Genomic DNA, 25,343 nt, shown 5'->3' with positions numbered 1-25,343 from the left:
AAGTAGTATAAATCTCTATGATGATGTTCTACTAATGTATTTTAGTTATTATTTGACATTTCATAGTAGCCTAAGAATATGTTATTCAGGATAGCAAGCATCTGATATTTGAAATAAAATTTTTGCTCTTGTACATTCCCTATGCACAAAAATATACGAAGTCTCCAGTATTTGAGTTCAGGAGCCTACACCTATCTGTCAATATTTTTTCCAAATTATCCTCCGAGTGAGAAATCATGTTGAAAGCTTGCTATCCTCAGAGATTACACTTTTTCCCCTTAGCTCAATCAGTTCTTGCTCTACGTATTTTGAAGCTTCCTTAATAAATATCTGTTAGCTAAGAATTACAACTTTTTCTTGAAAAATTGCATAATAACAACTTAGTAATCTTACCTATAGAACTACCTTCTATTTTATAGTGCATACATTCCAATTAACATTTCTCCTTCAGATTCAGATAGAATGTATCATATAGAATGTTTCAGTTCTTACTTTTGATGTTTTCTGCTTCCCAAATCTTGAGTTCTTTTATATGTATTGATTAATTAAAGAATAATTTGAAAAACTTCTGACCCTTTTTGATATTAGCCTTTGTCTTCAAGGAGACCCCACTTTAATGTTTTCTTAAAGCACATAGGTAATGGCTCCAGTTTCTACGTAAGTTTTTTTTTTTGTTGTTCTGGGTGAAGGTGGTTCTTCCTAGGGTTTTAAATGGCATTTTTAATTATTTAAATTAATTATTGTGTTGTGGTTTAAAAAGTTATTATGATGTCAATATTAGTGATCAAAGCTTTAAGTCATACTTCATCCAGACTCTAATGCTTCCTCATTATGAGAACACGCTGTATATTCATTCCACCGTAGTGCCAAATATCCTAGATATCTTCTTTCCTACTTCTCATTGTGTAACTCAAGAAAAGGTACTTTTGTCTGGGGTTTCTCCTCTCTAAAATGCTTACAATTATAAAACAATGTCCACCTTCAGGAATGTTGTGATTACAAAAATCACTACAAGCAAATCATAACTCTGCCCTACCCTGTTCCCAATGAATCAGAACTCTTAGTAGAATGTGGTACTCTCCCTTGAATTTGAAAAAGCTTTTGCTCTGGTATTTCTGAGTCCGCTACCACTGCACAAATTCAGGTAAGTGTTAAAGTTAAAAAGGTTATAGCTTTTCTCCATGCCATGACCTATTCAATACCTGCTTCACCTCCTGGGAGATGTTCCTTCCTGGCCTCCACTTCCTCCTCTATTCCTTAAAGCATGTCACATGTTGTAGGAACAGTTTTTGCAGAACACTGTGATTTTGGCTGGTCGAGAACAATTTTGAGTTGAGTAACTAAAATAGGCTACCCTGCTGTTCTAAAGAAGTTTTCTTTGTTAATAATAGGTTTTTACTGTTAACTACCTCCTAACATCCACAAACCCTGAGGACTTTCCATTTAAGTTCTTCATGTTTATTTATGCACTGACTCTAGTAAGCACAAGCTCTATGTCTTTATCCTTTTAATGATTTACTTAATATTTAACCTAAGGGATAGAAGCTCTCTGATTTTTATGGGAATGATAGAATTAAACTGCCTCTCACAGAGTCCCTACAGGTGTAAGAGATAAAAGATGCACTTGGAGAATGCATCTCAGAAGGATACATTGTTATGTCCTATGGAAAATAATATACAGAGCCCAGACTAATTGGGATTAAAATTCCCACTGTTATTGTGAGAGATAAGCACCAAAAGTACATTCCCAGGATAAAATACAGAGAATAAAAAGAACAATATTGAAAAATAAAGAATTTAAATGATGAAATTTTAAGCATCTGGACAAAATCAAATATCACTTTTTATCATGAGCATCTCTCTATAATTAAAATTGAAAAACCCTGTTAATATTGAAGCTTGAATGCTTTTTACAAGTTCTTTTGTTTAATCATGTTTTGTTAGATATTTAAGTATCCGATTAATCAAATATTGGCTTCAGATATTAAACATAAATGTATAATGAAAAAAATTTTTTACAATAACATGGTATTCTATATTAATTTATCTATGATTATACAGAAGAAATTTATAAACTTGAAAGGCATTAAATAGTAAATATTATTTTATTTTAGGAAAGCAATATTCCAAAAAATACGAATTCACAAAGTGAAAATGCTATCTTATAAAATATAAAGATTCTTAACACATTTTTAAACTTGACAAAATGCATTTGGTCAAAAAATTTCTCTAATCTGAAGCTTATATTACATTTGTGATTCAATTGATTTACATTGATATAAAATGTTGACTTCAGTTAAAGTGCTTAAATAGTATGTAGAAGACCTTGAACACAATTCCTACCACTGGAAAAAATGCAAGTTTATCAATCAGTATGAAAATTCTCTTTATAGTAGTATTTTTTCAACATGAGAGATACAAATGCTCATATTGCACGTATCAGCACACTTAATTTCAGAAAATTGTAGTGCTTTAGTTAAGCTCTGAAGGGGTAGAAGATCTTTCTAGAATAAGATAACCTTGATGATTTTAACTTTCAAATGTAAATTCAATACATATTTTTAATTGGTAATTATAAAAATGCAGAATTTTGTATTATTGTGAATTTTCCTTATAACTATTTAACCTGGGACAATTCAAAGTTTTGTGTTTTTATGTATCTCTAGATATCAGAGTTTTCATCTGAACTAAAATTTCCATGGAGCTAAATTGAGCAGTTTTACTATTCATCTAGATCATAAAAAGCTTCAATTTACTATGAATGTCTCAATAATGCCCCTCAAAAGATCCAGGTCCATAAATGTAATTATGCATTTCTAATTATTTTATAGTGCAATTTTTAGGAGGAGACAATGCTCCACTAATATTTTCATGTTTCTAGACAATTAGGGCTGACCAAAATGTATAGTAGTAAGACGTTTAAAGAAAATGTGTTGGAAGTAAAATGCAGCAAATTTTTCCAGACAGCATTAAATTATTATCTCTTCTACTTTCTGGAAAGGTTAAAAAAAATGAGGGAATTTCTCATATTTTCTCTAGAGGATTTATTTATGTTTAAATCTGAGGTCCCTTTCTCTCTAAACAGAAGAAGAGACACTCTGACAACTTCTCCAAATAATCCTTCAGTCTCCTAACTTTGGGGTACCTCCTCTGGGGTTTAGCCTCAGTGCATCTGTAGTTTAGCACCAGGCTTTTGTTAATGACCCCATGGGGATTAGGGCTCAGGGAACTAGCATGAAGCTGCTCTAGGAATAACAATCTGCTCTCTAATAGAGGTCTTGTGTATTCTTTCAGTAAATAAGTAAATACAAATATAAAAGCTAAATACTAAATAAGAATTAACAGGTCTTTGATCTCTTTCTTTTTTGAACTATCATGAATTTAATATTTGACTTTTACATAACATTCTTGAGTTCCTATATGTTCTTGGAATCATGCTAAATATTTTTATGTGTTCCCTTAATTAATTTGAAATTATATTAGTGAACTTACTATAAGAGTCAAGGCCCATATTAAAATAAGGCAGTAAAATGCATACGATTTATGCTTGTTCTAGAACAACCAATCCCTCCCTAATGCATAGCAAACAGGTTTGAGGTGCTGTGATACTAAAAAAAGAGAGGCAGAGAAATCTGTGATTGCACAGAGTACAAGTCATCAGGGGGCTCAATGAAAGAAGAGGGGTGTGACAGTTACAATTTTAGATGGTTACAGTCATGTTAAGCTGAGTCCATATGATGCAAGTTAGGAATAAATTTCAGAAAACGTAAATATGCTTATCACAAAACTCTCATGTTTAAAATGTATTATTTATATGTCTGTACCCACCTTTAAATCCTTTGTCTTCTACTAAGTAACACATCAAAGAGTTCTTTCTTTTTATCTCTAGCTAAGCTAAAGCCATATAAGTATGGCAGAAACATTTTAGTTAAGAAATGTCAGGAGCCCATACACTGAATAACCAACAGAAGAGATAGATAAGTTTGTGGAAAACAAACATTAATTTGCAAGCTAGTGAGCTTCACTGAAAAGTTAGCGTGAATGCATTATTAGATTGAAGTCCTGACAATATTTACATAGTGAAACATACCTTTTCATGAACTCAATAAATATTATTATGTTATATAAAGAATTCTAAGGTATTTGTTTCCTGAGTGAAGTATGTCTTAGTTGCTAGAAATATGCAAATACTTTTAGGGATAAATACTTTAAGATAGACTTTACCCACTTTCTGAATTTGAGTAATAATGATCAATTTAATGTGAGGAGCATTCAGTGAGATGGTTTTACATTTTACTTTCCCTATTTCAAGATGAAACATGTCAGTCACAGAGAGAAAACAGCCATCAGGGTTCACATGCCAATCCAGTTCAAGAAGCACAATTTTGATATGAAGTTCTTAGGTTTTAATTTTTATAGCTGATTTATCATATTGAAAATAAAAGCTGAAAATTTCAAAAAGTCACCGATACCTGAGTCCACATTCCATTTGCCTTTGAAGAAATGAAGTACTCACATGGCTTGTACCATTCTATTATATGTTTACTAGAAGATGAGAGACAAAAGGCTAATGGTATCCATAAGAATGATCAAGAAAATAGTCCTCTTTTCTCTTATGAACACCTGGAAAAGATCTCAGGAAATCTACAGAGGGTCCCAGGCCACAAAATGAGAGGTGCTAATTTGAAACATAATTATGATTTGTCCGTTTGCATTTCTTCACACTATTTCCCCTCAAATCATTGATTCTTTCTACTCAGGAATGCATATTGAGGTGTTTTCAATTTTTTTGCTCATATGAACAAGTCTACTTATAATGACATTTTAATTCCAGGTACTTATTTCAAGTTGTCTGCAGTCTATGGCTAGCTGTAGAATTGGTGGGTCACACAATTATAGTAATAAAATTAGCCTTCAATTTTTCAGAGTAAAGGAAGTCTCTTTCCTAAAATGGACTTAGTGATTTAAACACCAGCCTACAGATGAAGAGAATATCATCCTCTTCTTTACAGCCTCAAAAACATTTTCAGAATTTTAAATTTTGTTACTAGGTGTGAGAGAGAATTAGAAACCTCCAAATTGTGGTGGCAATTTACATTTTTGTTACTCATGAGCTTGAAAATGTGTGTATCTGTGTGTGTGTGTGTGTTTCATATATTTGTTACCTATTTTCAATGCTTGTTTTATGAAGTATAGATTTTTTTTCTAGTTCGAAATTAATTGAAGCTATTTTATTTTGTTTTATATTATTAAATCTGTGCCAATTTTCTTATGGCTAGTGTTTTTTTCATGACACCCTATTTCTTTTTTCCAGACACCCTATTTCTCCTCACATCAACTCCTCTCTGGCCTTAAGAATTAGGTGTGTGTTCCTGTAGACAACTCAGTTGGATTTTCATTAGCATGGACATTTAGGCTTTTAACTAGAGCTCTAGTCCTTCAATAGTTATTTAAATAGATGTTTGGGAGTCACATCTACCAAATTTGTTTTTGACTTTACACTTGTTTCACATGTTTTATTTAACTATCCCTATTTTCTTGATCTTTTCAAGGATCAAATAGATTTCTTCTCTTTCTCCTTCTCCTTTTTACTGTCTGGAATATTTATACTCTGTTTCTGTCCTAATGATGAAAACAGGAATGACAACATTCTTATATAACATAACATGATATCAGTGAATCAATTTAATCAATATCATTTCACATCCTCCTCAACAATCAGTTTCTTACACTTTAATTTTGTATCTGTTACCTTATGTAATTTTATTGTGTAATATAATCCTATTTTTTAAAGCAAAACCACAGTATTACTTTTTATGCTGGCAGTAGTCAGTAGCCATAAAATACACAAGCATTTTTTACCACAAACTTGCTCTCTATTCCATCTTTTACCTTTGACTTTCCATCTAGAATCTTCTTTGCCTCCTCCTTATATGTGGTCCCAGGTGACATGTCTGAACTTTGATAGATAACTATAAAACATGCCAAAAGGCAAGAAAAGTGAACAAATCTCTGTCTGAAAAGAGAAAGCAATTTTTATAATCAGACTCAAGAATGATACAAATGTTGGAATGATAAGCCTGAGAATTTGAAATATCTCTCTTTGGTATGTTAAATACTGATAGAAGAGGTAAGCCACATGTAAGATCAAAGAGACTTAAGCAAAGAGATGGAAGCTATCAGATTGAATAAATGGAAACACCAGATATAAAAATACATATCTTCATAAGAAGTAAAGAAAACTTTCAACAGTTTCCATGGCAAGATTAGGCAAAACTTAAGAAAATCAATAAATCCAAAGACAGATCAGTAGAAATTTTTCAAACTAAAATTCAAGGAGACAAGAATAAAACTATGAAAAAGAAAAAAAGTCATTATCATTGATAGTATCAAATGTTAAAACATGTGAGTAATTACACTCCCAGAAAGAAAAGAAGAATAAAGCGCAGGAAATGTAATGGTAAAAATGACTAAAATTTCACCAAAATTAGCTACAGATGCCAAAGCACAGATTCAAGAATCTCCAAGAACATAAATCAGAATAAGCAGGATAAAAAAATTTTCAACTTCAATAAGATAGGGTGGGAACTTATCTACACATGGTCAAAAATAAGAATTATGGTAGATTTCCTGTTAGCCATCACACTAGAAAGAAAAACATAGATTGCTAAAGGAAACAAGCAAAAATTTACCAACCCAGAGATTTATAACTAGAGAAAATATCTTTTAAAAGTAGAGAACTAAATATGTTCTCATTTAAAAAAGTGGTAATTTCCAACAGATGGGCCTTGTAAAATATGTTAAAGCTCTGCAGACAAAATGATTATTATGGCTTTAGAAAGGTTCTTTACAAAGAAATAAAAAACATTTAGAATGGAATAAGTAAAAGTTTGAAGGGTATATATGATTTTTGTGCCTATATATATGTGTGTATATATGTATGAGTATACACACATATATACATATAAGCAAACGTATTTTTCTATATGTATCTATTTATTATAAGTAATAGTACTTTAAAGATAACCAACTTTTAATTTATTTTTTAATATATGATATCAGAATGCATTACAATTTATATTACACATATAGAGCACATTTTTTTCATACCTCTGGTTGTATATAAGGCATATTCACACCAATTCATGTCTTTATACATGTACTTTGGATAATGATATTAATCATATTCCACCATCATTTCTAACCCTCTGTCCCCTCCCACCCCTCTGCCCTATCTAGAGTTCATCCATTCCTCCAATGCTTCCCATCCCTACCCCACTATGAATCAGACTCCTTATATCAGAGAAAACATTCAGCATTTAGTTTTTTGGGGATTGGCTAACTTTACTTAGCACTATCTTCTCCAATGCCATCCATTTACCTGCAAATGCCATGATTTTATTCTCTTTTGTTGCTGAGTAATATTCATCTTGCTATTGTCAGATTAGCAGCTATTATGAAGGCAAACCACAATAAATGTTAGCAAGGATGTGGGGGAAAAGGTACACTCACACATTGCTGGTGGAACTGCAAATTGGTGCAGCCAATATGAAAAGCAGTATAGAGATTCCTTGGAAAACTGGGAATGGAACCACCATTTGAATCAGTATGCCTCTCCTCTTTCTATACCCAAAGGACTTAAAAACAGGATATTACAGGGACAAAGCCACATCAATGTTTATAGCAGCACAATTCACAAAAACTAAACTGTGGAACCAACCTAGATGCCTTTCAGTAGATGAATGGATTAAAAATGTGGCATATATACCCAATGGAAGATAACCAACTTTAATTTTCAAAATTACTTAAATATACTGCTTTTGAGGCACTAATGGTAATGTTATTAATTGAGGGAATTGAATAATGAGGTAATAATAGTAATGATAGTAATAACAGTAATTGGCTAGTCTCTTATAATATATAAATTATAATTACATTTAAAATGAGATAGATGATACAATTTAAGAGATTAGTCAGCATTCATATTAAATAGAAAAGTGGCAACTTCTATTTCCTTGTCCCATTTTCTTAAATAACATCCAGGAGACTGTAGGAAGAAGGGAAACCAAGGAGTCTGTAAACATGTGAGTACTGACATGCACTTATTTCATTTTAATTAATGTGAATTGTAAGGACTGATCCATGTTATAAACATAGAAACTCCCCCAGCACCAAGATATTTTAACCTTCTGGGACACTCTTCTCATCTTTTTTTTAATCATATAATTATGCACAAAAATAAATTCTCAGATACATTTTTCAGGAGTTTTTAGTTTTTTATATCTGGTTAAATGGTCACTGTTGTAAAGAAAAGAATCATGTACAATGGTTTTATTAAATGATGGAAATAAATTCTTTGGACAACTATGCTGCATATTTTTTTAATGCAAAGTTACCTAACAAAAGTTATAAAGTTAACATGAATGTAAAATCTTAAGAAAATTTTAAGTATAATGCTTATCATGTACACATAAATATTTAACCTCGGCTATTATTTAAGCATTCCATCTGATGTGCTAGTCATTTACAAAGGCAAACCTAAGTCATAACTATACTGTAATATAAAACTAAAGGAAAACGTACAGTCAATAATAGGTTTCATTTCTCTGGGTAATTATATTCACCATCTTTATAAAATAAAACTCCAGAAAAATTATCATTGTCAAAATTTCTTTTTTTCTTTCACTGTAGTGACTTGCTAACAACTAAACATTGTTATTTTCCTTCATCTAATTTAATAAGGAACATTAATCATCCATTAGTTGGTTCTTTAGCTTAACATTATTTGCTCTAGACCACAAATAAGACAGCTATGGCTTGAAGTTGTTAGCATTGGAATTCTATTAGGATATAGCATTTATCTTGTCCCTTCATATTAGTTCAGTTAATTGCATTTGATTTTTTATTATTCTATTTAATGAAAAATATACACTGCTACATGCAGGACCAGCCCCAACCAAGCAAAATACTTAAACTAATTAATGTATGTCTTCAATTTTTCTCTGTTCATTGCTCTTTCATATTTAGGAAGACTCCTATATAAAAGTTATTAAATGAAATGATTGATTAGTCTGTTGGCTTTTCAATCATCATTGCAAGCAACCTGAGAGTATGGAAGGGTTGAACCTTCTATAAGACTTTTGTCAAAAGTGTCTTTACACTAAATGATCACAAATATAAATAAGCTGGATAAACTAAACATGCTGATAATATGATTCAAGACAAAATCTGAGGCACCTAGTCAATATTTGAGAAGCCAAAGACAATGGAGGAAACCAAAGGTTTCTATCATGCATTAGCTAATCCCACAGATCATATGAAATTGAATTACCCATTAATTAGTGACCATATGGTTGAAAATAAATCATGAACAAACGTAGGGACTATGGAAATATACAGAGAAGCATTCTTCTGGTGAGCAAACTCCCTGTGGGTAACTGCACCCTATTTCCCATGCTTGGAAGGCTCTGCAGTTTTCCTAGAAGCTATTAAGATAATTAACACAGCTACAGTATCTAGTTATTATAGTAATGTCCATTGTGAAGAGGTTCTGGGCTAGAGTCTTATCAGCCTGGACCTTGATTTCAGTCATTCAGCTCCTGGGAATAAAGGAAGACCAAACAATAATGTAGTTATTACACTAATGACCTAAAGTAACCTATTGATATGAGTGTGTGTGTATATATATATATATATATATATATATATATATATAAAGGCTTGTCAGTTTGACCTCTCTGCTATTCTGCCATCTTTCCTGACTCTGCATCTTGTCTCTGTGCCTCTTTTTATTTTCCTTACAAACAACCCTTCTTTGAGAACATTTATACACAAAGTTTATGTTGTCATAAACAAGGAATTTGCAGAGGCTAGTGGGAGGTAAACAATCAATAGACAACTTTTACCAGAGACTTCTTACAGACGCTATGTCTTAGTTCAAGTTGCTAGAACAAAGCTGGGGAGTAGCTTAAATAGCAAAAATTAATTTTGAGTTGTTTGCCTTGATGTGTGTGTGGGGGGATTTTTTTTCTCTCTTTAGTGTAAGTTGTTTCTGCTAAGTAACACTAGAGATTGAATTTTCCAATTTTACAATGTAGATGCCTAAATGATTTGTCTGCAGACTCACAGTAATCACTGGCCTTCTGTGACTAGATGCCTGTAATCATAGTCATGGCTACAATCTTCTTCTAGAAAATGTCTCAACACTCCGAATACTGTCTAACAATTCATCCAAATGGATGTTTCTATTCTCACATGGAAATCACAAAATTGTTTCATTTTTATTTGTCTTCAAATCCACAAGTAAACAGATCACTTTTCCTTCCTTTCTGTAAATGCAGTTCTGTGTGATATGCTAAGGCAGTAAGTCCCTTTTTTCAGATTAAGAAACTGATGGGAATTATTTTCACTTACTTTGTTTGTTTCTTTATACGGACCATTGTTTTATTTGTTATTTTACACTGAGTAAAGTATATGATTTCCAGGAAAAACTTAGCATATCTACTTGTCATAACAATTTTTATTCTTTATAAACACATAAAATTTATTCAGATAGTATTATGTAATTTCAGGCAGTAGGCTTTGCATATTTATTTAGTTGATTTGTATTTCAAATTTTACACATATACACATACATTCACGTGTGTATAAAGGAGGGAAGATTGGTATTTGAGACATGTATTATACAGTTTACCTTAAATTTAAATTTCAAATTTCTTCTTTGATTTTTATATTTTTGGGTTTCTTTGTTATTTCAGTTTTTCAAATTTAATTCTGTAAGATGTGGTGCTCAGAAATAAATATAAAAATGTATTTAAAATATATTGAATTAACAAGATGGTAATTTGAGTTTAATTTTCTTGTTTATTTTTTTTTTCAGATACATATATCATCCCTCTATGCAGTGTTTCTCAATTTTTTTTTCACTATTGTTCTGAGAAAGAGCTTTCTTTTTTTTTTAAAGAGAGAGAGAGAGAGAGAGAGAGAGAGAGAGAGAGAGAGAGAATTTTAATATTTATTTATTTTTTTTAGTTATCGGCGGACACAACATCTTTCTTTGTACATGGTGCTGAGGATCGAACCTGGGCCGCACGCATACCAGGCCAGCACACTACCGCTTGAGCCACATCCCCAGCCTGAGAAAGAGCTTTCTTAGTTCCTAAACACACTCCCTTAGTTACATTCATCTGTTGGTCCCATTTATTATGTTAATATAGAGTGTCCCTTTGGAGGAACAGGAAACACAGTAATATCAAAATATTTTCCCTTTTTCCAAAACCAGTTCTCACCTGCTTATGATTTTTTTTATAATTGCATCTTATTCACATAGTTACCTTTCTGATACTTCTGTAAAGGGCAAGTTTTTCATGCAATTTTTGCAATAGGAATTTATGAGAATACTAAACTTTACTAATATATGTTCTTAATCATATTTCCCAAATTCATTTATAAAATTTGACAGTGTAGAGAAGTATGGGATTCCTTTAACTTAACTATAATTATGGTAATCAATCTATTTCTGTGAAACTACTTGGTTTTTCATTATGAGATTTTGTTCCTCTCTTCTTTCTAAATAATTATTTATTCATGTTATATTCTACATAGCCTTAAATTTTCACATCTTTAAATTTAATCCAGCCGAAAGTTATTTTAACTAATTACATAATTAGAGGTTCATCTAATTTTGTCATCTGTGGTCATTACGATAATAGTAGGAGAATTAAAAAATCAAAATTTCTTGTGCTATCATGTAAGAGACTACTAGTTTCAACATTGAGTGGGATCAGTTCACCTAACCAATGTCTTTGTATAAGAAATCATTCTACTTCACATCTACTTGCATTAATTCATTCATACAGTTATATTTATTTATACACCAAATATTTATGAACTACTTATTTTGGTTAGAAAGTATTTAGGTTGTAGAGATACAGGCTTGAGTTTAGTCCAGCACTGAGTCTTTAGGTTGACACAGCTAAGTTGGAGGGATAGATATGTGCATATTTAATAGCAATACAACCAAATAATTGTCTTTGAATTACTCTGCACAGGCCAACGAATATCAAAATACAAAATACAAGGCACAAATTTCACACAAAAATTCTGATTGTGTCTTTTTGTGACAATGAAAAATTACTTAAATATTTTTCAAACACTTAGAAATGCTAATCTATTAATTGTCATTATCAAATATGACAATATGTATTTTCTACAGATTTTTTAAGAATTTTTTACTATCTAGAAATATCCTCAAGTGTAATCTGATCACAATATTATATGTTCATGTCTTTAAATCAAGCTTAAACAAGGAGTGGCATGAATTAAATTTTTGGAAGCATAATCTCTTAATTTTAGTTATATTTCTTCCAGGTCATCTTCAGATACTCTTAATTTTATTTTATTTTCTTAAGAACTGAAAACATTAAATATTTTTAGTTGTAAAAAAATCTCGATAAGCAAAACTGTTTTAGCTTCATAAGCATTGACTTTGATATTTATTTCTTTTAGAATAATATGAGGAAAATCTCATTGCAATAGCAAGATAGTCTCAATATATCCAACCAAGGGAAATGTTAGGTATAATTTTTGTTGGTGATATTGCAGGAAACATCCTTTAGTATATTTTATATTATAGGGTATTACAAATAGTAGATAGTGTGTTCCACTTTTTTAATGTATGTACTTAGAAAGACTTTACATTTCAAATATAACCTGATGTTAGATTAAAATTAAATGTGGTAATAAGGGGCACTATTGCCTATAAGGGATGGACTATAACATTTCAGAGAATGTTACAAATGCAAAGACTAGAATTGAGGAACACACCAGAGGCTATTTTTGTTATTCATGTTACCAGCTCATGTTTGGAGATGTAATCTCAATCTCACTTTCTTCATTATTCCATAGCACTTTCTATTTACACCCTGTTGTGAGAACTAATGAGACTAAATCACCTCCTAAAACCTTATAAAGCAGAGACATTATAACTCACTGGAACATAACTTGTGAATGTTTTTGACAAATGCACTATGGAAGAAAGCAGAAACTTAGCTTTAGACAACATCATGGTCAGAGACAACTGAAGCACCCAAATCCAGAAACCAGCATCCAAATCAAGAAGCTGAACATTATCAGCAGTCTGATAAACTGACCCTTTCTTTTTAACTCAGAATTTACCACCCTCAAGATGAACTGTCCTGTCATTTAACAGTACAGGTTAAACTTACCTGCTTTAGTATTTTATATAAATGGGATCATTCTGTAGTGGTGTCCTTTGGGTGATACAGTTGTTTATCAGTCATTCTCATCACTGTATAATTTCCCCTAATGTGAATAACCACAATTAATTTATTTATTATACTATAGATGGGCATTTGTTTGTCCTCCTTTGAGGGGCTGTTGCATGTCCTGCTGCTCTGCTATGATGAAGTTTTCTTATATATCCTTTGGTAAAGCTACAAATGCATTTCTCTGGGAGAGGAACCTACAGATGGAATTATTGGGTTGTCCACTTTGCTCATGCTCAGCTCTGGTAGACGATGCCTAGCGGTTTGCCAAATGACTTTCCTACTTATGCTCTCACCAACAGCGAATGAGAAATCTGGCGGTTCCTTATACTTTGCAACTTTGCATCCTTTGAAAATATCCTTTGATATTTTCCTGCTATTAATGTTTGCTATAGTACTCTGACTTTACTGTTCTTAGAACTTAAGTTTTCATGAAATATGATAAAATTTGTCAAAAAGTATATTCACATTTTTAGAAAGAAATATCTATATCAATGTTTTAATTATTATGCTTAATTTTTTTAAACAGGACAGGTCTTTTCCTGTCATATTCCATCACTGCCACAGTTAGTGAGTTAGGGAATTGTAGAGTTATGTCTGACAGTTTCTTGAGTTTCAATGTGACTACTTTGTTTCTTACAATGCAAAACCTAATTCTAAAATTTAATGGCTAGAGTAACTAGAGTTTTTTCAACTTAATCTAGCTCTCATTTTTCAGTTTTAAAATAATGAATTCTGGGGGATCCTACAACTAGTTCTGTATAAGTTTCAAATGCTGGCAGCAGGAAGAACAGAGTGATACAGTCTTCATATTTAAATATATTATTTGCATAATTTATCAACTGAAGTTCAGAATTTGGAGATCTAAGCACTAATATTAGAATATGTCTTTGTGTAACATAAAATAATCTTGTTGAATATTAGGTGAATGACAAAAATTCTGATGTACAATAGACCACAACTAGATTTGCTACTAACAGAAACTTCTGTTTTGATAATTAAGTATAAATAAATACAAAGTAAAATAAAAACTTGTAGTAAAACAAGAATGAATACAACTCATTTAACTTCCATTTCCAGTGCTACTTTTCTCTGCCCTATTTTAGTAGTGCTGACAAAAAATTGCTGATCAATCAAATGTGATATTAAGACCAAATTTGCATGGCCTTCAGATTTGCTAACGTTTTATATGTTACAAAACAGAAATTGCCTTCATTTTAAAAATTGTTTTATCTCTTTTTGCCAGAAGAGACAAGAATATGTGCAGGTATTCAGCTGCATGGATAACAGGGAGGAACCTCATGGTACCTAAAAAAATCATATTCTAGATTTTGTTGTATAGTAGCAAACCTGACTCATTGGTTCCCCATAGCTTTCCTGTACTGATTGTGAACATGTCTGTGTAGTCATGAAGATGGTTGTGTGCTAATTTTTTTCCCTAAGTTCAAATAAAATATTTATCATAGTATCTGAGAAGGCATTGTAACTCACATGGAAGACACAGAAAGTGATAGAAGGAAAAACAGGGGGACTGAAAGTTTTAGGGAGAGTGTCATGCCTGATATTCTATTTAACAAAGGGGAATCAGAAATGTGTGAAATCATGGAAGAAAAACAGGGTAAAATAGCAAAGAAAGAAAAAAGTAAAAGAAGGGATAAGAAGAGATGAGGAGGTAAGGGAAGGGAATAGAAGAGAAGTTTGGGACAGAAGAGATGAAATAATGGGAATTCTGAACACTTATGGGACTTCTACCAAGCCTATAATTATCTTCACATATCCAAAACTCTTTCTCCCCTCTCTGATAAAAACAATGAAATGTGTTCACCAATGTACCACATAAAGTGCCAGGCCTTGTTCGTATTTTTCTAGATATTTTAATGTTATGAATTAATTTCTATGAGACCTAGTCATAAACAATACAGCAAGAACTGCAGTATTAATTGCTTAGGAGGCTTGAAGTCCTATTCCATTACTGTTATCCATTAATTTCAGTAACAATAAATGAAGACTATATTCACCAAGTTGAAAGATTAGTTCAAATAAATATAATTAGGAATTAAATACTATACCACAACATCAGTAATTTTGTGAAGTCTAATGGTTTCATTTGTATTTTACCTCCTTTGACCTTTCAGCAAGGTTCAGTATATATATCTTCAAAGACTTTCTTCCTCTGGTTTCTATGGTGGCTCATCTGCTACTTTTTCTCTTTATTGACTAGTCACTCTTTCATAATTTCTGTTTCTGAAGAATTTTCTTTAAGCTCTGTATGCTACAGACCAGAGAACACCTTCTTGGTACTCCCCTCTTTTCTATCAAAATAGGGTAAGTAAGTGATTTTACTAATCTTTTGAATTTAAACAGAATATACTAACAACTCCCAAATCTTTATCTCTGTAATGACTACGGAGGCATATCTATGTCTAGATATGTAGGAAAATTTTCATACACTGTTTTCATTGTTAAGGACTTATCCCAAATAGTTAAGAAAATAATAGGATTCTTACTGAAAATATTTTATGGAGGAGTGAATTCAAGTCACTTCTCATGTTTCTTAAAGAAAAAGGAAAAAAAAAAAGTGGAGTCCAGAGTTTGTTTGTAAGGTTTATAATATTGGCAACCACATTATTTAAAATAGGGAAAAATTAAAGAAAACTTAATTTACAAAAAGGGAAAGCAGGATGGAATTTCCATCATTAATATTAATGTCTTTGAAGAATATTTAATGGTATTCTACATCTCTTGATGTAATGTTACATTACCAAAACAGGAAAACTGCAAAAATTATTTTCTTCAGCTGAACATCTTCTAATGTTCTAACAATAGATCAGAAAGTAGAATTGCTCTTGTGTAAATATGCCAAAATAATTTTGAAGTTCCATATAATTTATAGAATATGTGTGAAATATATTTTAACTTTTGCATATAAAAGAGCTAAAACATAAACATGCTCTGAAGAATGATATTTTGGTCAAGATATTACTATATAAACAATGATGATTCTGTGAGATTATATCACCTAGCTATGTCTTGGTCATTGTATACTATGAAAGTGCACTTTATCATATGCAAAATAATGAAACTACCTAACAATGCATTTTTCAGACAGTGTTTCCATCATTAAGTGGTGCATGGTCCTAAGTGTGTTCAACACCAAATACATTGTTTGACATAGAAAAAATGTATTATAAACATCATTTTATCCTGTTTTTATGTAAAAATCCATTCATCTATATTCTTCTATCTTTTCATGACTTCTCACCATGAAGACATCAATACCCACATACTAAGTTGAATATGTCTTCCTTTTTGATGTCATTGGATCACATATTGAGAGAAAAACACAGATTTTTAAATCTAAATTATGTGGGTTAAAAATAATCAAGATCACTATTAACTGACCGGAAGATAGGCTCAGGCTACAAATTACTTTTAGTATAGGTCTGGAAGTGGGGTTAGAATTGCCAGGTGGAATGGCCACGTAGGTCATTCTAGAATGTTTTGGAAGGAGGTTGTCCAAGTGAGACTCACTACAAATGGCTAGAAGATACAAGTAAAAAGAATACCAAATTTCCTTCTAGTCCTGTAATAATGACTATAGAAAATATGCTTCCAGTAACTTTTATATGTGCCTAGGACAGGTAGGGAAGGATTCACTTTTACATTTGGTTCTATATTGCATTTTTTGCGGGGGAGGGTTACTTCTTTGTTTTCCTGAGGAACTTATCTTTCTTCTCTAAGGTATGAATACTTTCCAAGAATTAGGAGAAGAATCGCAGTGCACTAAACCAAACATCAGGTGCACCTTTCAGTGAAGGTCTTAAAAATAGCATGAAGGAAACTAGTGCATCTAGAAAGTGAGAGCACAACAGGAGCTCGATGGAGGAGCAGAAGTAGTACTAGGGGATTAGACAGCATCACAGGAAGAAAGCAAGGGTATAAAGGGAATTCAATGAGAGGCCTTAGAGAAATAACAAGAAAGCAGAGAAAAGCCATCTGCAGAGCAGAAAATAAAATGTACCTCAACACATAAAAGAGAATGGCACACGTTAAGAGAAAATTCGTGAAAACAACTGAAAGGGTCTATGAGACTTTTTAGTGGGGTTATTAAAGGTCAAAAGAAATAATGATTGCTGAACCCTGAGAAACTACAAAATGATAATGGAAGAAAATAGAAGAAAACAGAACAAAGTGGTCAAGAGATCAAGAAAAGCTGCCTGTGTTGAAGTTTGCGCTGTCTCTGGCTACAGAACTTATGACCTCAGAAAACAATGCACTAGTCTTGTAAGTCATAAGATGAATGTGCACCATATCTGCCCGTATTTAATTCTTTTCATCTACCTTATGCATTTATAATATGATATAGTTAACTCGAGGAAATATGTTCATGAAATTAAATTTCAGTTTAAAATCCAAATCCTGACAAAAATATAGATCAGGTTTATTTACCTCTTTCATCTTCTTGCTTACTTATAAAATATATTTAAAGGAAGAAATCCTCTGTCCAGAAAAGGTTATATTTGGCTCCAGCAACTTGCATGAAAGTTAAGCCTTTAGTTGGTTTCTACTATTTATTTTTTGTAACCATCTTAATTTTCTACATTAATATTTTCAATTGTCTCGTTTTATGTCTTACTTTTCTGTATTTTATCTTGATGCATAGATAATTTATATTTTTATTCATACATTATAATTATACAAAATGATGGGGTTCATTGTGACACGTGAGAGAAAATATACTTCATAAATCAGTACAACCACTATAGAGATCAGTACGGAGATTCCTCAAAAGACTTGGAATAGAAGCACCATATAACCCAGTTATTCCACTCCTTGGTATTTATCCAAAGGAAATGAAATCAGCAACTGTACTCATAATTGCATTCCAATTTATAGCAGCACAATTCCTGATAGCCATGTTATGGAATCAGCCTAGGTTTCTTTCAACAGATGAACAAATACAGAAAATGTGGCATATGTATACAACCGAGTTCTATTCATCTATAACAAATGAGATTGTGTCATTTGCTAATACATGGAGGAACTGGAACCATCATGACCAGTAATATAGGTCATTCTCAGAAAGTCAAGGGTCAAATGTTTTCTCTCATATGTAGAAGCTTAAGTGAAGAAAATAATTTAAAAAGGGGGATCTACTTATTTTGATGACAGAAAATATCCAAGTCTCTGAGTAGATATGTAATAGTATCCAGAATTATTCATTGTATGGCTTACTTTTTTTGCAAGGAAAGAGTGATTTGTGTCAATCAAGATTGAAGTTCATCTTGGTTCCTTACAATCTCCTCTGCCCACTAAAGCCACCATGTCAAGTTGAGCATCATAGAGCTTGTATTTCTCAGCATTTACAAATTACTGTGAATGAATTTCTAAATATTAAGATTATCTGAGCAGGTCATTTGCCTGCATTTCATCTTTATTCTATTAGTTATATCTTTCATTATTCTTCTCAAAATACTTTAATTCTATATTGCATTACACAATTAACTATCTACAATAGTTTTATCAATTAGGCTACATATCTCAGGGATTTAGACATATATTTTGGTAAAACAAAAGTTTATGATGTGTGTTTTCTTTCCATAATTAGTGAGATTCATTGATTAAATACCTTTGGGGCTTAATTTATAATTAAATTGTCTTCCCATGATTAAAAAAAATTGCTTATGGTACATATCCAGCTAGGTATAGAGATGATTCCACTGAGTAATAGAGAATTATCTGCAAAGTCTTTCATTTTAGAGATGTACTTTACATAAAAAGCCCTAGTATACACACTAATCAAGCTGAAGATATTAGAAGCTCAATATTTCTTTTCTTTATTAATCAGTATAAACTTTTGGCATATTCAGAAATCTATGTTAAAACTTCCTCATTGCCACTTTCATTTCAAGTCTTAGATAATTTTAAAATTTATAAGATTATAGCAGAGTATAATTTTATTATAAGTAATTATATTTTATCAAAAATGCATTAAAATATTTATTTAATTCTAATTTCATTAATGCAGAGAAAATAATTATTGTATTTTTAAATGTAGACAAGGTCAAAAATATATTCAGATGGTTACATTCCACTTAGATGTTTATAGATTCCCCAGTGTGGAGATCAATTTCCCAGGAAATCATCAAGAAAATATCTCTTCCTTATTTTTGTGACACTAGCTACCAAAAGCTTTGCATTTTATGCTTTCAATTTAATTTTCTGAAAAATAAGAAAGTTTTCAGATGTGTACGTTCTATGAAGTCTATGAGATACATAAATGATTTTCTTGAGAATGATTGTTCTGATCTGTAGCTCTTTATACATATTTAGTATGGATAATATCATGTCAACCAACTGTCTCTCACCTTCACTTTATCAGTAATTATCTATCTAATCATTCCTTTACATATTTATTGATCCATATCATTCTCTATATTTATTATTGTGATTCCCAGTAAGTGAACTTTTAAAATTTTTGTTGAAAGTATAATGCTTGTTTGTTTTAGGACATAACTTTTTATAAAGAAGTAGCAATAACTAAAACAGATCCAAGATTAAAAGGTAGTCATTTCTTAGAAACAAAACCAAGCGACTAAAATAAAAGCAAAAATACTATTATAGATGCAGTATTTTTCAATATTTCATTGAATACATTTTACTTAATTTTCAGATAAGGCTTTAATATTGTGGCTTGCATATGATTTGTTTCTCCCCAAAGGTCCATACTTGCAACTTGGTCCCCAGGGTTGGTGGGAGATTGTGAGGACCTTTAAGTGATGGAGCATGGTGGGAGGTCCCTAAGTCATTATGGTATGAGTGGTTTTCGTTTGCTCTGCCCTCCTGTCTTCTGTTCGCTCCTGTACAAGACATATCATTTGGCTGCTTTCACATGTTCACTAGTCCTTGCTACCTTTGCCAGGAGGTGATGCAGTCACAGGGTGAATCTCACTGCAGAGCTGGCACTATGCTGTTAGGACTTTGAAACTCCAGAACTTTGAGCTAAATAAACTTCTTTCTTTTCATAAGTAGCCTGCATCAGGTATTTCTTTATAGTGACAACAAGATGACAGAAACAGAGTGTGTAATTCATCAAGCAAAGAAATTTTCAAATCAAACACTCAGAACTTGAGTTGTAAAATAATTATGTTAATGAGACTCCATGTGTTGAAAAAAGAAGACCTCTCTAAATTTCTCCAAGTACAGGGGATTGAATACCATATGTCATTGAGTTGTCATGTCCCTTTAGGCTTCACTCTTGTATAACAATTTCTTTGACTTTCCTTTTGTTTGGTGATCTTAACAGTTTAGAAAAAATATTTGGTTAGATGTTTTGTAAAACCCTAACCCTAACCCTAACCCTAATCCATCAGATAATGGCAAAACCAGTGGTGGGGAGGTAGGCATTACAGAAGGCTTTGAGGAGGGAGACCATTATATTTTTCTGTCAATTTACTCTGTGTGTGACATCAGGTTTTATATCAAGAGCTACTGAGCTTTAATCTCAGTTCCAGTGTTTTTTTGGTTTTTTTTTTAAACATATATTTGTTCATCAGTAGGTAATTGCATATAGCTGTTTACACTAAAAAAGATATCAAAGGAAAAAAACCAACATTTTTATATAGGAAACTTCTCCACCTCTGAATGTAAATCAAAATTGGGAAAATATATTATCAAACACTTGTGCATTCATTTGCCAAACAAAATGACAAAAGCACTTGACTCTTGCATATCAGAAGTATGAGTTGGCTTCTCTTACCTGTTTTCCCTTCCTATATTTCTTAATATTATTTTATTCATCTGTAGAATGATTTTTTTATTCAACAGGTGTTTTATTTTCTACCAGCCTACTTCTTATGTATTATTTCTTAAGATAGTAAGCTATTTTTTGTTCAAATATTTCAACACTGCTCATTACTTATTATCCACATCTCACGTAGCTCCTGGAACATGACAGAATTTCAATAAAAACATATTAAATAAATCAGTGTAATGCCATTACATATTTAAAAGTAGACACAAGGTGACAAACAGTATTACTAAAATAGTACCCCAACACAGACATGTCCTCCACATAGCAGGAAACCTACTTTCCTTATTGTTCTAACATTTTAAAAATATGTATGAACAGTTGAAATAATGTTATCATTTTATTGAAAACTTATTGTGTAGGTTCCAAAGGATTCACACTAATGTGATACTCCATTGTAAAGATACTAAAACTCTATTATACCATATTAACATATTTAAAGAAAAACTGAAATAGTATTTAATGACAGCAGGAGTCTTTCCAAATAGAAGCAGCATTTGGAATAAATCAATACTGTAGAAGGGAAATAGAAAGGGAAGCCTGGTTTTTTCATTGAAGAAAGGATATATTTTCCACTTTCCTATTAAAGCATTCTGTCAGAATTATGAGGTGCATGCAAAAAAATTGTTAAACAACACCACACACACACACACACACACACACACACTCCTAATCCCTCAATGATTCAAGAAAGAAGACTACAAAAGGAAAGAAGACTGGTAAAAAAAGCAATGTCGGTATTTTAGTCTGAGCAGTTGGGAAGACTTAGAAGAAAGTGCTAATCTTTGCTTCTAGTCTTGGGTTAAATTGAAGTGTGAAACAGATTTATTTGGAAGACCTTAAACTCGTGGGCAACCTCTGGAGAAGACAATATTTTATTTTGAGCCTAACAAATTAAAGATCAATCTGGGCCATCTGGGTCTCTAATAAGAACAAATACCAAAATCATGGTTAGCAAATATCATAGCATGGCTAAAGGGTGTTGCAAACATAGCTGACTATAGATGCCATGATTTACAGACATTTTCTGTTTCCTTGGGTAATACTTTTGATTTATTCCTTTGATTTTTTATTTTAGATAATTTTTATCTCACTTCATCAATATATTTTTCAATGCTAGATTGATCATGTATCATTGCTTTTAGTGTGTATGTGTGTGGTGCTGAGGATTGAACCCAAGGCCTTGTGCATGTGAGGGAAGTACTCTAGCAAAACTGAGTTACATCCCCAGCCCCAACAAATAGAAGCTTAAGTGAATTGTAAATTTACTGATTTTAGTTTATCCATTATCTGTTAGGTTAGCTTGGAAGGATTTTTTTCCACAGGATCACAGGCAATTTTCATGAGACAACACTAACCACATGAAATATTTCAAGAACAACCTATTTTATGTTACATCATAGGATTACATTTTTTTACCATATCTTTTTAATCTATCAGTATTTTATTTTTCTCTTTCCATTCAAATATTTCATTCTTAGTGGAAATTCAACCTAATATGTGAATGTTAGGATAAGAATGTAATGCAAAAAAAAATGAATAACAACAGCAAATTGGTAATGAATGGCTCATGCACCATGGAAACTAGCATATTCTTTCACAGAGATTTTCAACTCCAATAGTATTTGGAAATTGATAAGGATGTTTTCTGTAGTTTAACAGTGCTACTCACAAGTTCTGTATGAATGCCAGAGATTTTAAAAGTCCCACATTTGTGGGGCAGTAAAGTGTCAAAAAATGAAGAATATTTCCAACAAAATTTTAGATTCTATCCACTTTTAAAAAGTGTTTTGTTAACTGTTCTATAAAGGCCAGCTTCATATTTCTTCTGTTGTCAAATCCTAAATATCATACATTTTCTTGTTGTCGAATTCCTAAAACATTCAATTTGTTTGAATGAAGCAGCCTTATTTTAGTGATATGAGGATCAGTGATTTAGTTTATGAACTGCTGCATTATTTAGTAGCTAGGCTATTTTTTTAAAAAAAATACTTAATTTACATGTAAATTGTGTATAGTCAAGATGTACAATATGATATTTGGGTATATATATGTATATATACATATATATCTATTTATATATTCTACATTGATTACCACAATCAAAGTAAATATATCAATCCCCACCCATTGTTATAATTTGTGTGTGTGTGTGTGAGAGAGAGAGAGTTAAAGGTGATAAGGACACATCTTTTCTCATCAAATTTCAATATTTCAGTCACCATACTATACATTAGATTCCCAGAACATAACCCCCTTTTGGTACATATATAATGATATATATGCTTATTCACATTGACCACTAGGTTCTTTCTTTCACAGGTAATAACCATTCTACTTTCTTGTTTTTGAGTTTCACCAATTTTCAAGCATCTTAGTCAGGTAAAGTGTGTACCTAAAGATACACTGAGAGGCTTAGAGCTATAGCCCTTACCTCCTTCTCTATCTAGAGGTAAAGAAACAGTATACAAATTTAATTGAATATAGCTGAGATTAGGAAAAGAATTATTGATATTATGTGAGTTTATAAGTAGGGCACTGGATATGATCATCTATACCATTGCCTCTTATTTGTTTCAGGTTTTTCTTAAATTTTTATTTTGTATAATCCCCTATTAAGCGTATTTTTGAGTAAATTAATATCCAATGTAATTAATTTTCTAATCCGTATAATTGAAATAATAGCAGCTTTCTAATCTTTTTGATTTGAGGGCTGTAAGGGAACATAACTTGTAAGAAACATGTGAGAAACAAGCTTTCAGTGTCCAGCAAATGAACTGTCACTAGATGTATCTTCTTCATACTGTGCCTTAAAATTTTCCTTTATGTTATCTAATGTATTTGTTGAAAGAGAGAGACAAAATCCCATGCCACTAATTTTATTTCCATGATGTGAAAACTCACATATTATTCTTTCAGTGTCAAAATATCAGCATTTTTTAAATAGTGATATTTCCATATATATCCATACGTTATATGGATAAATATTGTAACATGTATAAAGCATTTAACATAGTTCCTATGAGAGAGAAACATTCACTGTCTGCCAACTATGATTTCAATGTATTAGTATATGTGTATTGTTATAGTTTTAAGAATATGACAGAATTTAAGAATTCTATAGAGATTTATGCAAATGTATATTAATATAATGTGTTCTAATAAGAACAAAGAAATATTTAAACCTCCCCCCAATATTCTTTCTGTATTCAAATTATTATTTTAATGTCTAACCATAATGCTGTATTAATTTCTTAGGACTCTCATGAGAAAGAACCACAGCATGGTGACTTAAAAATGATAGAAATTTATTCAGTTATATTTCTGGAAGGTAGAAAGCAAAGGATTGATGCTATGCTTTCTGAAGGTTCTATGGGAGGATGCTTATTTGGAACTTCCTAGATTTGATTGGCTGCCAGTAATTACTTGCATTCTTTGTTTATTGCTACAGTATTCTGCCTTGATTGTCACAGGCCTTTGTTCTATGTCTTCTGTATTTTCACAATATGCTCCTCTAACTGCATGAATTGGGTTCTGTCAAAATTTCCTCTTCTTATCAAGGAAATAGTTTTTGAATTTTGCTAATCAATGATGGTCTTGTTACATATAACTTGATTATATCTGGCATACAGTCCCAGTAACTGGCATCTCTTTATTCCTGGGGTTTTCTTCCCAGTTTTGACTGCATCTTCATAGATTCATGAATTGTCTTCTCAGAGGCATCCCACAGGTATTCTGAGCCTGCTACACTTTGTCTGTCCCCTCAAGATCTTCCTTTGGAATGTCAGTGGAAACCTTCATAAGATCACTTAATGGGAGCATCTTACATTCCTCAAGAACCATCATTAAATAGATGATGCCAAGGTCTGCCTCTAGCTTATGCAGTATCTGTTATCCCTGGAACCATGGCTGTAAGCAGCCTCTGAGTGCCTATGAAACAACTTCTTATCCCCTTGTGTGTGAGCATGGCATCCCTAGAATCTCTATCAAAGGAGTTTGGTTCTACTCCTTGGCACCTGCAATGGGTGTGGTTTTACAAATTCCTAAGGTGGCCTAAATGCATATTTCCTATTTTCTCCTTGGGAAGTACTTGGCATCTCTTTTGTGATTGTAATCTCTTCAGAAAAGCACAGCTTCCTTAGACCCAGCTTTGCATGTACTTATCTGGCCAAACAGAGTTTATAAATTCCTTCATTTCATGCTCTTGGTTCTTACAGTAAACCTGGCCAAATACTGCCAGCAATATT

Source organism: Ictidomys tridecemlineatus, chromosome 10 (genome assembly GCF_052094955.1).
Source record: "Ictidomys tridecemlineatus isolate mIctTri1 chromosome 10, mIctTri1.hap1, whole genome shotgun sequence".
NCBI classification, from domain to species: domain Eukaryota; kingdom Metazoa; phylum Chordata; class Mammalia; order Rodentia; family Sciuridae; genus Ictidomys; species Ictidomys tridecemlineatus.
The sequence above is the reverse complement of the archived record's forward strand: the minus strand, read 5'-3'. Positions refer to the sequence as shown.